This window comes from Giraffa tippelskirchi, chromosome 7 (assembly GCF_054371585.1).
Source record: "Giraffa tippelskirchi isolate mGirTip1 chromosome 7, T2T-mGirTip1v1.2.pri, whole genome shotgun sequence".
In the NCBI taxonomy this organism is placed as follows: domain Eukaryota; kingdom Metazoa; phylum Chordata; class Mammalia; order Artiodactyla; family Giraffidae; genus Giraffa; species Giraffa tippelskirchi.
Genome location: NC_137281.1, coordinates 77,702,130 through 77,718,608, shown reverse-complemented (window position 1 = coordinate 77,718,608; position 16,479 = coordinate 77,702,130). Strand labels below are relative to the sequence as shown.

The 16,479-nt window shown below is 38.2% G+C and overlaps 1 protein-coding gene across 3 annotated transcripts in view; it reads right to left on the bottom strand.

Moving 5' to 3' along the window:
* Positions 1 to 16,479, bottom strand: part of THBS4 (thrombospondin 4) — a 268,357-nt gene that overhangs the window by 74,734 nt on the left and 177,144 nt on the right. The gene's annotated exons all lie outside the window — the stretch shown is intronic.

Sequence of the window (16,479 nt, the reverse complement as noted above, 5' to 3'; positions counted from 1 at the left end):
ACAAATTATTGAAGCCAATTCTATATCCCTCTCCTGATATATCCACCCTCCATTCTCTGTCCCAGGAGTTAAACATAATGCTTAACTTGCTGCTCATTTATCTGTAACAGATTATAACATGGAACTTAAAAATAAACTTGCTCTCACTGGAAACAGTCTTTGTTCTTGTGATAAGAATCAGGGCATTTAAAGTTAATACATATATAGGGGCTTCTCTGGTGGTCCAGTGGTTAAGAATCCACCTTCCAATGCAGGGGACACGGGTTTGACCACTAGCTGGGGAACTAAGGTCCCATGTGTACTGATACTACTGAGCCTGCAGGTCACAGTGAAAATCCCTGAACCACAGCTAAGAACCAGTGCAGCAAAATAAACAAATAAAATGTATTTTTAAAAACCCGTATATATAGAGTGGATAAACAACATCCTACTACTGTACAGCACAGGGAACTATATTCAACACCTGTGATAAACCATAATGGAAAAAATAGGAAAAAGTGTGTGTATGTATATATACACACACACATCAAAAAAGTCAATCTTAAAGGAAATCAACCCTGAATATTCATTGGAAGGACTGATGCTGAAGCTCCAATTCTTTGACCACCTGATATGAACAGCCGACTCATTGGAAAAGACCCTGATGCTGGGAAAGATTAAAGGCAAGAAGAAAAGGGGACAAAAGAGGATAAAATGGTTGGATGGCATCACCGACTCAATGGACACGAGTTTGAGCAAGTTCCAGGAGATGGTGAAGACAGGGAAGCCTAGCGTGCTGCAGTCCATGGAGTCACAAAGAGTCGGACGTGACTGAGCGACTGAACAACATATACATTATATATAAGAAAGTACATATATTCATAAATATGTACATTCTTATATGTCCATATGGACATCACCAGATGTCTGAAATCAGATTGATTATATTCTTTGCAACTGAAGATGGAGAAGCCTTATACAGTCAGCAAAAACAAGACCGTGATGTGACTATGGCTCAGATCATGAACTCCTTTTGCAAAATTCAGACTTAAATTGAAGAAAATAGGGAAAACCAATAGGCCATTCAGGTATGACCTAAATCAAATCCCTTACGATTATACAGTGGAAGTGACAAATAGATTCAAGGGATTAGATCTGATAGACAGAGTGTCTGAAGAACTATAGACAGAGGTTCATGACACTGTACAAGAGGCAGAGATCAAGACCATCCCCAAGAAAAAGAAGTACAAAAAGGCAAAATGGTTGTCTGAGGAGGTCTTACAAACAGCTGAGAAAAGAAGAGAAGCAAAAGGCAAAGGAGAAAGGGAAAGATATGCCCATTAGAATGCAGAGTTTCAAAGAACAGCAAAGAGAGAGAAGAAAGCCTTCATAAGTGAACAGTGCAAAGAAATAGAGGAAAACAATAGAATGGGAAAGACTAGAGATCTCTTCAAGGAAATTAGAGATACCAAGGGAACATTTCATACAAAGATGGGCACAATAAAGGACAGAAATGGTATGGTCCTAACAGAAGCAGAAGATATTAAGAAGAGGTGGCAAGAATACACAGAAGAACTATACAAAAAAGATTTTAATGAACTATACAAAAAAGATTTATTAATGGTATGATCACTCACCTAGAGCCAGATATCCTGGAGTGTGAAGTCAAATGGGCCTTCGGAAGTATCACTACAAACAAAGTTAGTGGAGGTGATGGAATTCCAGTTGAGCTATTTCAAATCCTAAAAGATGATGCTGTGAAAGTGCTACACTCAATATCCCAGTAAATTTGGAAAACTCAGCAGTGGCCACAGGACTGGAAAAGGTCAGTTTTCATTCCAATCCTAAAGAAAGGCAATTGCAAAGAATATTCAAACTACCACACAATTGCACTCATTTCACATGCTAACAAGGTCATGCTCAAAATTCTCCAAGCTAGGCTTCAACAGTACATGAACTGGGAACTTTCAAATGTTCAAGCTGGATTTAGAAAAAGCAGAGGAACCAGAGATCAAATTGCCCACATCTGTTGGATCACAGAAAAGGCAAGAGAATTCTAGAAAAACATCTACTTCTGCTATTTTGACTATGCTAAAGCCTTTGCCTGTGTGCATCACGACAAACTGGAAAATTCTTAAAGAGATTGGAATACCAGACCACCTTACCTACCTCCTGCAAAACCTGTATGCAGAAGCAACAGTTAGAACTGTACATGGAACAACAGACTGGTTCAAAATTGGGAAAGAAGTTCATCGAGGCTATATATTGTCATCTTGTTTATTTAACTTATGTGCAGAGTGCATCATGTGAAATGCCAGGCTGGGTGAATCACAAGCTGGAATCAAGACTGCCAGGAGAAATATCAACAACCTCAGATATGCATACGACACCACCCTTATGGCAGAAAGTGAAGAGGAACTAAAGAGCCTCTTGATGAAAGTGAAAGAGGATAGTGAAAAAGCTGGCTGAAAACTCAACAGTCAGAAAACTAAGACTATGGCATCCTGTCCCATCACTCAATAGCATATAGATGGGGAAACAATGGAAATAGTGACAGATTTTATTTTCTTGGCTTTCAAAATCATTGTGGATGGTGACTGCAGCCATGAAATTAAAAGATGCTTGCTCCTTGGAAGAAAAGCTCTGACAAACCTAGAAAGCATATTAGAAAGCAGAGACAATACTTTGCCGACAAAGGTCCATCTAGTCAAAGCTATGGTTTCTCCAGTAATCATGTACAGATGTGAGAAGAAGGCTGAGTGCTGAAGAACTGATGCTTTTGAACTGTGGTTGTTGGAGAAGACTCTTCAGAGTCCTTGGATGACAAGATCAAACCAGTCAATCCTAAAGGAAATCAGTCCTGAATATTCATTGGAAGGACTGATATTGAAGCTGAAACTCCAATACTTTGGCCACCTGATACAAAGAGCTGACTCAATGGAAAAGACCCCGTTGTTGGGAAAGATTGAAGGCAGGAGAAGAAGACAACAGAGGATGAGATGTTTGGATGGCATCACCGACTCAATGGACATGAGTTTCAGCAAGCTAAGGAGACAGTGAAGGACAGAAAAGCCTGGTGTGCTGTAGTCCACGGGGTTGCAAAGAGTCAGACATGACCGAGTGACTGAACAACACATATATTCATCAATATGTATGTAAAACTAAATCACCTTATAGTACAGCAGAAATGAATGCAACATTGTAAATCAACATACTTCAATAAAATAAATTGAAAAAAGAATCAGGGCATTTAATTAAATTTTAAAAGAGAAAAATGAAATGAAGTTTTTCAAGAGAATGTACATTGAAATAACAGTTCCTCCAGCTACCTCCTGCTGCAGGGGCATGCACTAGTTAAAGTCCCCAGAACCATCAATACAGCTGTGCTCAGAAGTCTTTTTTTGAATCTCTGTAATTTTAATACTCTTTTGTTTAGTTCTCAGTCTTTCCTTTTTTTTTCCCTCCTTCAGAATTTCCCCAACTGTCCAAATGTTTCTCTCCTATCTCGTTATGGGATTCAACCCAGTGACATTTACTGCTTAGATAATTTATTCTTGAATATAAAATTTTCTCTCTGCTCTGTGCTAAACGAATATACTTGACTTTCTTGGTACCTTTCTATTTAAGTCCTTTGGTGTAAAAGAATGAAGGCCATTCACATTAGGATGGAGCAGGAGGTCACTGAGAGGGGTGCTTCCAGCCCTCCGGAGGGGGGGTGACTATTAAACACGGCAGAGGTCACGGTCCTTGGGCCCCTGTTCATCTTTGGAAAATGCTAATGGTTTAGGGGCAGCAGAGTCATCCTTAGCACCTGGGCCTTCCTGACACCCACTGAGGGGATGTCCGTCCTCGATGCCAGCACCGAGAGAGGCCTCTGCTCCCATCAGGCCCAGCAGAAGTGCCTGGGTAGAGGTGCCCTTGCTGTCAAGTTCTGGTCTCAGATCCAGATTCACCTCTTGTATTGGGCAGCTACTGAAGGCAGTGGCTGGATGCCCAAAGAACAGAGTGCTTGCTGTGGGGTACCCACCAAGGATAAGCCCAGAATTAGATGCTATTTTAATATTAATTACAATTAACAAAATAGGCTGCATGGTATGGTATAAAATATGAGGGTAAAAGATATCTAACCAATAGGCTCAAAATACAAAGGATATTGGAAGTACGGTTGTATAACATTGGCTTTTTCCAAATAATGCTATTTAACTGTTTTCCATTTTTTTCTCATTCTTACAATATAATTTATTTTCATCTTTGGCTAACAGTTAATTTCAAGAATGTCTATGAAGTAAATATGGCTTAGTATAACAAGCTCAGGCTTTGGAGACAAACAGAACTGAGTAAAGACCCTCACGTAATCACTTTTCAGGACAAGATATTTACCCTTGGTTCCTCCAAGTTTGAATTCCTTAGCATGACTACATAGACCTCTGACTATGCCTGCAGTCTTAATTCTCATTATCATCTACTACTCACTTTATCCTCCTAAAATGTTGGGTTACATGTCCTCAGATCACAGCATACTGTTTCTTTCCTCCCTGTCTTGACTGGAGTCATTATTTCTGCTAGGAACTACTCCCTGGCCATGAGGGCTGTCTGCCTGACCCTGCTTCATCTTCAAGTGCTTTGCAGATGGTGAATGATTCCTTCCCATGCAATTTCATAATACCCTGAACTTATCCCTGTTAGCACGAAGCACATGAATGGGTGTTACATGTTTATCTCCTCCAGTATAAGCCATTCAGAAACAAGAATCATGTCTTATTTATCTTGGTATCATTGGTGACAGCCTTAAGTAAATTCAATAAATATTTGCTGGATTAGAAGGGATATATCTGTGAAATGAGTATAATACCAACCCTAGGATTATTGTAAGGAGAAATATTAAAATGCTGGCTGTTAATTTTGTTACCCAGCCTTCTTCCAATGTATTTCTAAAACATAGAAACAAATATATCATACATGCAAATAAAATATATATTGACAGTCACCTGTAGATGTCATTTTTATACTCACATTTTCCATAGAAAAGTATGTGCAACAGAGTTACAACTATATTTGCTAATTTTAAGATACCATTTGGCTTATGAAATCCAAATAGCAGGAAGATGCTTATGGACCAGATGAGCAGTTTAATTGAAAGTCAACTGGTTTCTCTTAATTTATATAAACTATTGGCCATATCTGTAAGTAGACATTATCTTGAAGAAGAATAAATGTAAAAATACACTGGCTTTCAAACAGATCCACATACACGGTGAATACATCTATACTTAAGAAGACCAGGGAGAAGAGAATTTTTCTTCAAAATGGAGATCATTGGGGATATTTCTTTTGCTTGAGGAGGTTTCTTCAACAAATCCTGCCATGTAATGCTTCTTTCACCCATCATTGCACGCATGCACGCACACATACACACACAAGTTCTTGGTGTACCACCCCTGGATATTGGTACTGAGCCACTTTTACACACTGGAAGATATACCCAAGAGAACCCCTTCTGCACTTGCCTTACTCACTCTCATTATCCTGTAGGTTTTCGGTATTTAGTTAGCCTTAGATGAGAATGCAAGGCCACTTAATTACCTCCTCCAACAAAGAGGGCAAAAGGCACAGAAATTGTGTTTATTCACACAATAGTCTTATTCTCCCATCCTTATAATGGGAATCAGAGGTACAGAGTGGAAGGCTGTGGTGGCAGTAACAAAAGACATGAAGTATTTGGAAGCCAAAGAATGGATATGCCTTGTAGAGGCAGTGGTCAGCAAAAGGAGGAAGTTTCCAGAACTGGGGATAAGATGCAATTGAAAGATAGAACACAAAAAGCAGAGGAAATCACTATAAGGACAGATAGACATTGTGACAAAAAACAAAGTGTAAGACTGAGATGTTAGAAAAACCGAAGGATCAGTAAAAACTCTGCTCCTTTAACAGCTGAACATGTTCTGTGTCCCTCTCTCCGCTTTAAAGGAGCTCCCGTCAACCATGTGCATCTATTATGCTCTTGCTGGATGCTCTGGGAGATATATTAATAAGATTTAGCTTTTGCATTTGAGGGCTTCCCTGATGGCTCAGACAGTAAGAAAATCTGCCTGCAGTGCCAGAGACCCAGGTTCGATTCCTGGGTCGGGAAGATCCCCTGGAGAAGGGAATGGCTACCCGCTCCAGTATTCTTGCCTGGAGAATTCCATGGGCAGAGGAGCCTGGTAGGCTACAGTCTATGGGGTCATAAAGAGTCGGACACGACTGAGCCACTAACACTTTCACACTTATATTTAAAGCAGAAAACCAGGACAGAACTTTATGTGTGGGAAACATATGGTGTGAATAGATACTGTTATACAAAATTAATAATATTAACAAGTATTCACATACAAAGCTATTTTGCCAAGTAGTCAACACATATTCCATTCTCTCATATACATTTTGGCTTGATTTGAGTTGCCTTATTTCACTAAGGTAACATCAACATCTAGCTTGATGTTGCCTTAGTAACCTTGATGTGTATAAGAAGCAAGTTCAAGAGCTGTGAAAAATACAAAGTGCAAAACTGTCCTGTGACACCATTTCAAACTCACTGGACCCTGTCACCATTGGACTCTTCCTAACTCACACCCATTACTTAAAATACGCAGTAAGTAAAATATATGCTTAGTCTGCAAAGTATATATTAACATTAAAACATCGATGTAAGTAATGGTTGACATTTCAAGAAGAGATTTCAATAAAGTGGGGTATCAGACCAGAAAAAATATGTGTCATTTACACAACTGATATGATTGTGCATATAGATATAATTTATGGATATGGAATATTTTTAAATGCTGCTTGCGTAAGACAATTTGTGTATAAAGCAAAGAACCCATGAGTAATGAATCCCTACTGATCCAAATGGCAGGACTTCACAAGACAGAGCTTAGCTGTTCTTCACCATGAAGGGTAGCTTATTAATCTGGAAAAGCTAATACAGCTCCCCAAAACTTAACAATACCATGAAATGACTTAAGTTTTGGAAATAACTAAAATTATTTTATGTATTCATTTTTTTTTATAAATTTATTTATTTTAGTTGGGGGCTAATTACTTTACAATATTGTAATAGTTTTTGCCATACATTGACATGAATCAGCCATGGGTTTACATGTGTTCCCCTTCCTGGACCCCCCACCCACCTCCCTCCCCATCCCATCCCTACTTCATAAAATGGTACTTTTTAACTTTTTAATTATTACCATTAAAAAATGAGGCAAGTGAATTTGCTTTTTACCTAGTAAACTGAGTTAATACAATGGAATAAACATAAATGAATTTATATACATATACAAATTGTGAAAGTCACTCAGTTTTGTCTCTTTGTGACTCCATGGACACAACTGAAGCAACTTAGCATGCATCCATAGTATATATAGATGTATCAGAGTTGCTAGTCCCAGACAGCCCAAGTTGTCAGTTCTGGTTGGGGCTTCCCAGGTGGTGATAGCAGTAAACGACCTGCCTGCCAATGCAGGAGACATAAGAGGTGCAGGTTTGATCCCTGGGTAGGGGAAATCCCCTAGAGGAGGGCATGGCAATCCACTCTAGTATTCTTGCCTGGAAAATCCCATGGACAGAGGAGCCTGGTGGGCTACGGCCCATACGGTCACAAAGAGTCAGACACGACTGAAGTGACTGAGCACAGCACAGCGTCTCTGTGGAATACAACTTTATCAATTACAGTACAGTGCTATGTGCAGTTCTTTTTGCCTTTAGTCATACAGATTACACTCATTTCCAAAGTTGCTTAGATGAGGACAACCTCCATCCCCTTCAGTGTGGTTGCTTCATACATTTGTAAGAAAGATTCTTTTGTCACAGTCTACATCCCATGGTGGGATCCTCTGACCACCTAAAGAATTTTTAAAATTTTATATATTCAGGGTCACTTTTTGTGCTGTAAAATTCTATGGATTTAAACTAATGGATCATGTTTATACCCACCATTAAAGTATCATACAGAATAGCTTCATCTCCCTGAATAATCCCCAGTGCTTCATCTAGTCAACCTTTTCTCCCTCCATCTAAACTCGTGGTGACCACCAATCTTTCTACTGTATCTTTAGTTCTGCCTATTCCAGAATGTCATATAATTGGAATCATATAGTTTTTCAGATTCACTTTTTTCATTTAGCAGCATGCATTTTAAGTTTATCCATGTCTTTCAGGGGTTTGATAGGTCATTTATTTTTATAGCTGAATAATATTCCATTGTATGGATATCTCACAGTTTATTTATGTACTCAGCTATTGAAGGACATTGGTTCCTCCCAGTTTTGGGTGATTATAAATAAAGCTGCTATAAACATTCCTGTGCAGATTTTTGAGTGGACACAGGTTTTCAAATCAGCTGAATAAATACTTAGGGGTACAAATGCCAGATTGTATGATATATTAGTTTCCTAGGTCTGCTGTAACAAATTACCATAAATTAGGTAGCTTAAAACAACATAAACTTATTCTCTCACAGTTTGGAGTTTAGAAATGAAGTGAAAATTGAGTGTCAATAGGGCCAAGTTCCCCCTGAAGACTTTATGGAAGAAAACTTTCTTGCTTCTTCCTAGATTCTTATGGCTGCCAGAAATCCTTGGTATTCCTTGGCCTGTTGATACATCACTCCAATCTCTGCCTGTCCTTGCACAACCATTTTCCCTCTCTGTGGTTCTGTGTCTCTGTGTCTCTGTGTCTCCATCTTATAAAGACATCAGCTATTGAATTTGGGGTCCATCCTAATTCAGTATGCGTGCATGCTAAGTCACTTAGTTGTGTCTCTTTGCAACCCTATGGACCATAGTCCCCCCAGGCTCCTCTGTCCATGGGATTCTCCAGGCAAGAATACTGGAATGTGTTGCCATTTCCTCTTCCCGATTCAGGGACTGAACCCATGTTTCTTATTTCTCCTGCATTGGCAGGTTAGTTCTTTACCACTAGAGCCACCCGGGAAGCCCCTAATTCAGTATGGTCTCATCTTAACTTGTTTACATCTGCAAACCCTCTATTTATAAATAGGGTCACATCACAGGTACTAGGGGTTAAGACTTCAACATAATTTGGGGGAAGTGGAAAAATTCAACCCACAATATATGGTAAGAGAGTGTTTAGTTTTGGGAGAAGCTGCCTTGCAAAGTTTTGCATTTCTACCAGCAATGAATAAGTGTTTCTGTTGTTCCACAGCCTTGCAAAACATTTGGGATTGTCAGCTTTTGGGGTTTTAGCTATTCTAATAGGTGTATAGTGACATCTCCTTGTTGTATTAATTTGCAATTCCCTAATGACAAATGATGTTGAGCATCTTTTTATATTCTTATTTTCATCTGTATATTCTCTTTGATGAGGTACCTGTTAACATCTTTTCCCCATTTTTAAATTGGATTGTTTGTTCTCTTGTTGAGTTTAAAGGGTTCTTTGTATATTTTGGATACAAATCCATTAACAGATAGGTGTTTTGTAAATATTTTATCTATTCATTCACCTAACAGGATATTTTGTATTTTTATTATTAAATTTTATGTATTTTTTCCTTTAAGACTTCCTCTTTGACTCATTGATTATCTATGAATGTGTTATTTAATTTCCAAGAGTTGAGAGATTTTATTGTTGTCCTTCTATTTATTATTTACAGCTTGATCTAGTATGCTCAAAAAATACTTTCTGTATGAGTTCATAAATTTTTTTTGTTGTTGATGTTTGCTTTATAATTTAGGATATGGTCTACCTTGGTGAATATTCTGAATGTTCCTTGGGCTCTTGGAAAGAACGTGTGTTCTGTTGTTCATTTGTGTGTTCTATAAACGTGAATTAAATCCTGTGTTTAATTCATTGAGATGTTTACTTATTTTCTGTCCAGTAGTTCTATCAATTGCTGAGGAGGGAGTGGTAACTATAATTCTGGGTTGGTCTATTTATTCTTTCATACCTATCAGTTTTTTCTTCATGTGTTTTAAAGCATTGTTGTTTGGTACACACACTTAGGATTGGTATGGCTTCTTGGTGGGTTGGCCCATTTGTTGTTATACAATATCTGGCTTGTCTCTAGTAGTTTTCTTTGCTCTGGAGCCTCCTTTATTTGATATTAATATGCCAACTCTTACTTTTTTGTGTGATCAATATTTGCATGATATCACTTTCTCTATCCTTTTCTGTCCAAGCTACCTATGCCATCATATTTGAAGTTCCATGTAGACATTATTTATCTGGGTTGTGTGTGTGTGTTTAAATTTTTATTGGCGTATAGTTGATTTATATTGTTGTATTAGTTTATGCTCTACAGCAAAGTGAATCAGTTATACATATACATATATCCACTCTTTTTTAGATTCTTTTCCTATATAAGTCATTACAGAGTATTGAGAAGAGTTCCTTGTGCTATATGGTAGGTCCTTATTATGGGTTGTGATTTTTTTCATTCCCTCTGCCAATCTCTGTCTTTTAATTGGTGTATCTAGACCATTTACATTTAGAATAATAATTGATTTTGTGAGTTCAAGTCTGTCATTTTATTATTTGTTTTCTATTAATTCCCTATTAATCATTCTTCTGTTGCTCACACACTCCCTTGTTTTTTTTTTTTCTGGTGGAGGGTGTTACTTGAACATTTCTTAGAATACTATTTTGATTTATTTAATGTTTTTGAGTATTTCACTTTGTATTATTTTCTTATTGGTTGCTCTAGGTATTACAATATACATATATAACTTATCACAGTCTACTGGTATATGATGTTTTATCAGTTTGAGTGAAGAATAGAAAGAAACCTTATTTCCTTTTGCTGCTGCTGCTGCTGCTAAGTCGCTTCAGTCTTGTCCGAATCTGTGCGACCCCATAGACAGCAGCCCACCAGGCTCCCCCGTCCCTGGGATTCTCCAGGCAAGAACACTGGAGTGGGTTGCCATTTCCTTCTCCAGTGCATGAGAGTGAAAAGTGAAAGTGAAGTCACTCAGTCATGTCCGACTGTTCATGACCCCATGGACTGCAGCCCACCAGGCTCTGCCATCCATGGGCGTTTCCAGGCAAGAGTACTGCAGCGGGTTGCTATTGCCCTCTTCGTATTTCCTTTTAGGACCCTCATTTTTAAAATATGATTCCTCTGCTTATACATAATTGATCAATATGTCACATAACACTATTTTTGTTTCACTTAATTCTTAGTCATGTATGGATGTGAGAGTTGGACTATAAAGAAAGCTGAGTACCAAAGAATTGATGCTTTTGAACTGTGGTGTTGGAGAAGACTCTTGAGAGTCCCTTGGACTGCAAGGAGATCCAACCAGTCCATCCTAAAGGAGATCACTCCTGGGTGTTCATTGGAAGGACTGATGTTGAAGCTGAAACTCCAATACTTTGGCCACCTGATGCGAAGAACTGACTCATTTGAAAAGACCCTGATGTTGGGAAAGACTGAAGGTGGGAGAAGGGGATGACAGAGGATGAGATGATTGGATGGCATCACTGACTCAATGGACAAGAGTTTGAGTAAGCTCCAGGAGTTGGTGATGGACAGGGAGGCCTGGCGTGCTGCAGTCTATGGAATCGCAAAGAGTTGGACACAATTGAGTGACTGCACTGAACCTGTTTATTGCACTTCACAGATAGTGCTTTAAAAAAAACTGAAGGTTTGTGGAAATTCTGTATTGGCACTATTTTTCCAATAGCATTTGCTTATTTTGTGTTTCTGTTCCACATTTTGGTAATTCTCAAAATATTTCAAATTTTTGCATTATTATATTTGTTATAGTGATTGTAATAGTGATCTTTAATGTCACTATTATAAAAAGATTATGACTCACTGAAGGTTCAGATGATGGTTAGCATTTTTAGCTATAAAGTATTTTTAATTAAGTGCTATAAAGTGTTTTTTTTCAAGCCATAATGCTATTGTACAGACTAAACAGACTATAGTATAGTGTAAACATAATTTTTATATTCATTGGGAAGCTAAATGTGATTCACTTTATTGTGATATTTGCTTTATTGTGGTGATCTGGAAATGAACCCGCAATATCTCCAAGGTATGCCTGTACAAAATACAACAGGTTCACTACATGGGAAGAGCAAAATGAATCTCTTTCAGTATATATCACTCCCTAATAGCCTTGATACCAAATAAATAAATGAACCTGCTTCCCATTTACATTTCTAGGTAATAAAGTATCATTAGAGGAAGTCACATAATTGTGCTCACTTAGCTAGGCTCCAGGATGGCTGAGCCCCACTCCTGAAGGTTTAGATTCTATTTTCTTTCAATTCCAAGGGGAATTCCTAAAATCCCTTCCTTTTTCTATTATCCTCAGGACCAAGCTTTAAAAGGTACTAAAACCCAGGTCTCCACATAGGATTTCGAACAGATAGAACTGCTGCTGTTAAGCTTCAGTCGTGTCCGACTCTGTGCGACCCCATAGATGGCAGCCCACCAGGCTCTACCGTCCCTGGGATTCTCCAGGAAAAAACACTGGAGTGAGTTGCCATTTCCTTCTCCAATGCATGAGAGTGAAAAGTGAAAGTGAAGTCGCTCAGTCGTGTCCGACTTGTAGCGACCCCATGGACTGCAGCCCACCAGGCTCCTCCATCCATGGGATTTTCCAGGCAAGAGTACTGGAGTGGGTTGCCATTGCCTTCTCCGACAGATAGAACTGGTAAAATGTAAATTGATCCTGTAACATTCTCCAGCTAACTTCATTTCTATAAAAAGTTGAATAAATATTTAAAGAATATCTCTTTGAAAGGGCATCTAATTATTAGCCTGCCCACGGCTTTCACTTGATTTGTCTCCTTCAAACTAATTTAAATTTGACCTTTGGCACTGTCAGCAATGCTTCTATTCACCTTCTGCTAACTCCCTGGTATATCCTCTAAATTGCTTTCTCTCTTTCTTTAGAGCCCCAATCTCTTTCCATCATGCTCCTTTAACTTGTTTTCTAACGTAACAGGGAAATTTGAAGGTAACTGATTTGAGCTAACTCAGCACCTCCTGCTCTCCTCGAAACTTCCTCCAGTGTCAGAAAGAACGCATGTCTCTTCATTTTCAGTGCTAGCTCCACTGCTCAAGCTCTTGATCTCCGCCTCTCAACACTCCTAGGACCCTATTCCTCTCTTTTCTGCCATCTTCAGGTTTTCGCTCAGCAGGAGCCAATTTTGTCTTCATCTGTATGTAGACTCACCCTGTCATCTCCTTCAAGAACTGTACCTTGAGTCTTCTGCTCCTGTCCTATTCCTTTCCTTATCTGGTCATATCTTGTACATTCAGATATTTTCTATATACTTTATCTGATATATTCCTTGTGATATTGTACCTGCCCCTATTCCTAATACCATTTTCCTTAGTAATCACTTGCAATTTTGTTTATAACAACCTATTCAATGAGAAATGCTCAGTGCAAGGATGCAATGTGATTCTTGTCTAATAATATCCTGCAGCATTTCCTCCCTTTATTTTTTCACACCATTTAAATTTATATAATACAATGTATTAGATCATAAAAACTTTCCTCCTATCATGTTCATAAAACAATAGCATTCCACCTCCCATCCATGAGTATGTGAATCCATTAATATTGTATTAAGACTTCCTCTTCTTTTTTACTTTCTCAAAACTACATATTCCCATACCTTCAAATATCACTAATTCTGGTTCTCAAGTTAACAAACACTCTTCCTGATCAGTCTCTAGCTTATTATCACATCCAATATCCACTAATTGTCTTCAGATTCTTTGCCATTGTCATTCCCTTCTCTAAGCCTTGATTCATGCAACATAGCCCATATGTAGTGCTGTCCTCTGTGCCAATTTAAACCCAGTGTACTCATCCTTCAAGGTCACCCAAGGCCCTACTTCTTCTCTCAGGCCTTTGCCAAACACGGCAGTACATTATAGACTTTCTCCAAAGCCACATTAGACTTTAGACAAAAATTGTGGTCTGCTAGACAAAATGGTATCTCCTAATCATCTCTAGTTACCTCACATATGTAGACCTTATTTTATTGACTATCCCTTTGAAAGCACAAATACAAGTTTCTATTTCCTTACTGCCGAGCAGGGTGCTGGGCATATCAAAGTTGCTTCACGACCTTGTTTAATGGTTTAATTCTAAACAAATACTAGTAAGGATTGATAGTGATTTCACAGGCACTGATAATTCTACTTGAGTGTAACTAGGATTTTTATAGGACTACTTAGAAGGTTACGGGTAGAATGTCCATCAAAGAGTTTATAAATAGGGGCTTTCCTGGTGGTCCAGTGGTTAAGCATCCACCTTGCAACACAGGGGACATGAGTTCAATCCCTGGTCAGGGAACTAAGATCCCACATGCTACACAGCAGCTAAAGTCCATGCACCACAGCTACTGAGCCCTTGAACCATAACTAGAGTCCACGTGCCATATGAAAAGATGCTGCATGATGCAATGAAGATCCTGTGCAACTAAGACCCAACACAATTAAAAAAAAAAGTTTACAAATAATAAATGCTGGAGCGGGTATGGAGAAAAAGGAACCCTCCTTAAAAAAACTAAAAACAGAGTTACCACATGATTCTGTTACCCCACTCCTGGGCAAAAATCTGGAGAAAAACATAGTTCAAAAAGATACATGCATGCCAGTGTTCACAGCAGCCCTATTTACAACAGCCAAGACAGGGAAACAGCCTAAGTGTCCATCAACAGCTGAGTGGAGAAAGGTCTGTTTTATATATATACACTCAATGGGATATTAGTCCTAAAAAAGAGTGAAATAATGCCATCTGCAGCAACATGGATGGGCTTAGAGATGATCACACTAAGTGAAGTAAGCCAGACAGAGAAAGACAAATATCATGTGATATTGCTTATATGTGGAATGTAAAAAAATGATACAAATGAACTTCTTTACAAAACAGAAATAGAGTCACAGAGATAGAAAACAAAATTATGGTTACTAAAGGAGAAAGGGAGCAAGGGATAAATTAGGAGTTTGAGATTAAAATACACACACTACTATACGTAAAACAGATAACCAACAAGGACCTACTGTACAGCACAGAGAACTATTCTTAATATCTTACAATAACCTATGATGAAAGAGAAAGTTAAAACAGAATATATATATATTTTGTTGTTGTACACTCTGTCACACACACATACAACTGAATCACTTTGCTGTACTACCTGAAACTAACACAACATTGTAAATCAACTATATTTCAATAAAATTTTTTTAAAAGATGAAGGCTACAGGCAGAATGACATAGTGTTTAAGAGTATGAGCCTAGAATGCCTGGGCTCAAATCCTGTCTCTATCACCTGTTGGCTAGGTGACCTTGGGAAGGTTAATCAACAACTTTGTGCCTTAATTTCCCTCCATGAAAATAGGGGAACATTACAGTACTTACCTCATGGAGTCATTATGAAGGTCAAATGTGTTATGTTGGATACTTGAAACAATTTCCGGCATGCAGAAATTGTTCCATGAATGTCCCCTATTATTAAATGCTTATCAGACACAAAATGATAGTATCTCAGAACTACTTACTTTATAAGTGAGTGAGTCGAGGAATAAGGGTAAAATAATTGGCTCAAGGTCATAGAGCTATTTAGAAACAAAGTCAGGAAACTGGTTCTCCTGATTTCCATTCAGTATTTGTTATTTTCCTCCCCAAGAATTCCATATCTGAACATGGAAATGACTTATAGAAGTTTACAGTTAAAAGTGACATTCAAGGATTTCTAGTTCATAACGTACGATCACTTGTTACTTTCATCTTTGCTGACAGCACCATTTCACAGATTCTTAACAACCCAGACAAAAGATCCTACAGAATCTGCAACATGGCTCCTAAGTCAAGGAACACATGAGGGATAGGAATGGATGCCAAGATCAAGTCCCTGGAGTCCAGATGACCATCACTAGATGAAACTATTTTTAATGTCTATATTTTGAAAAATAAGATTTCTTTTTCAGGGACAACATTGTCTGGAATACTCATTATAAAGTTGTAATTCAGGTCATCCCACACATACATAAATGTTTTGCAGACAGTATGCTTCCTGGTAGGAATCTGAAATTATGATTTTGACAAACTTTGAACAATATTCTTTAGCATCCATAAAAATGCACAGGGGCCAACTACCCATCCATACAAGGCATAATTCCTGAAGTTTTCGGCTTTCTGTGTGGTTCTCTGGAACAATACTCAGCCTGGTTGTGCAATCAACTGTGCTAGGGTTTTAAAATTCAATCTAGCAAATATAGACTCTCCAGAGGAATTGCAGCAATAAAAAAACTGCTATTAAATAGATACAAATAAACCTGTGTGTAAAAGATTCTCTCATCAAAAGCAATAGCATGCTATTCTCTGTCTCAACGCAATGCTAAGAGATTCAATTTCCCTTTAATGCAAATGAAACTGTCCTTTGTAATAGTAGCTGAGTAATTAATAATAATTGTGTCTCCACAAAGAATGTACATCCACTTTAACACCCCTCCCTGCTATAAACAAG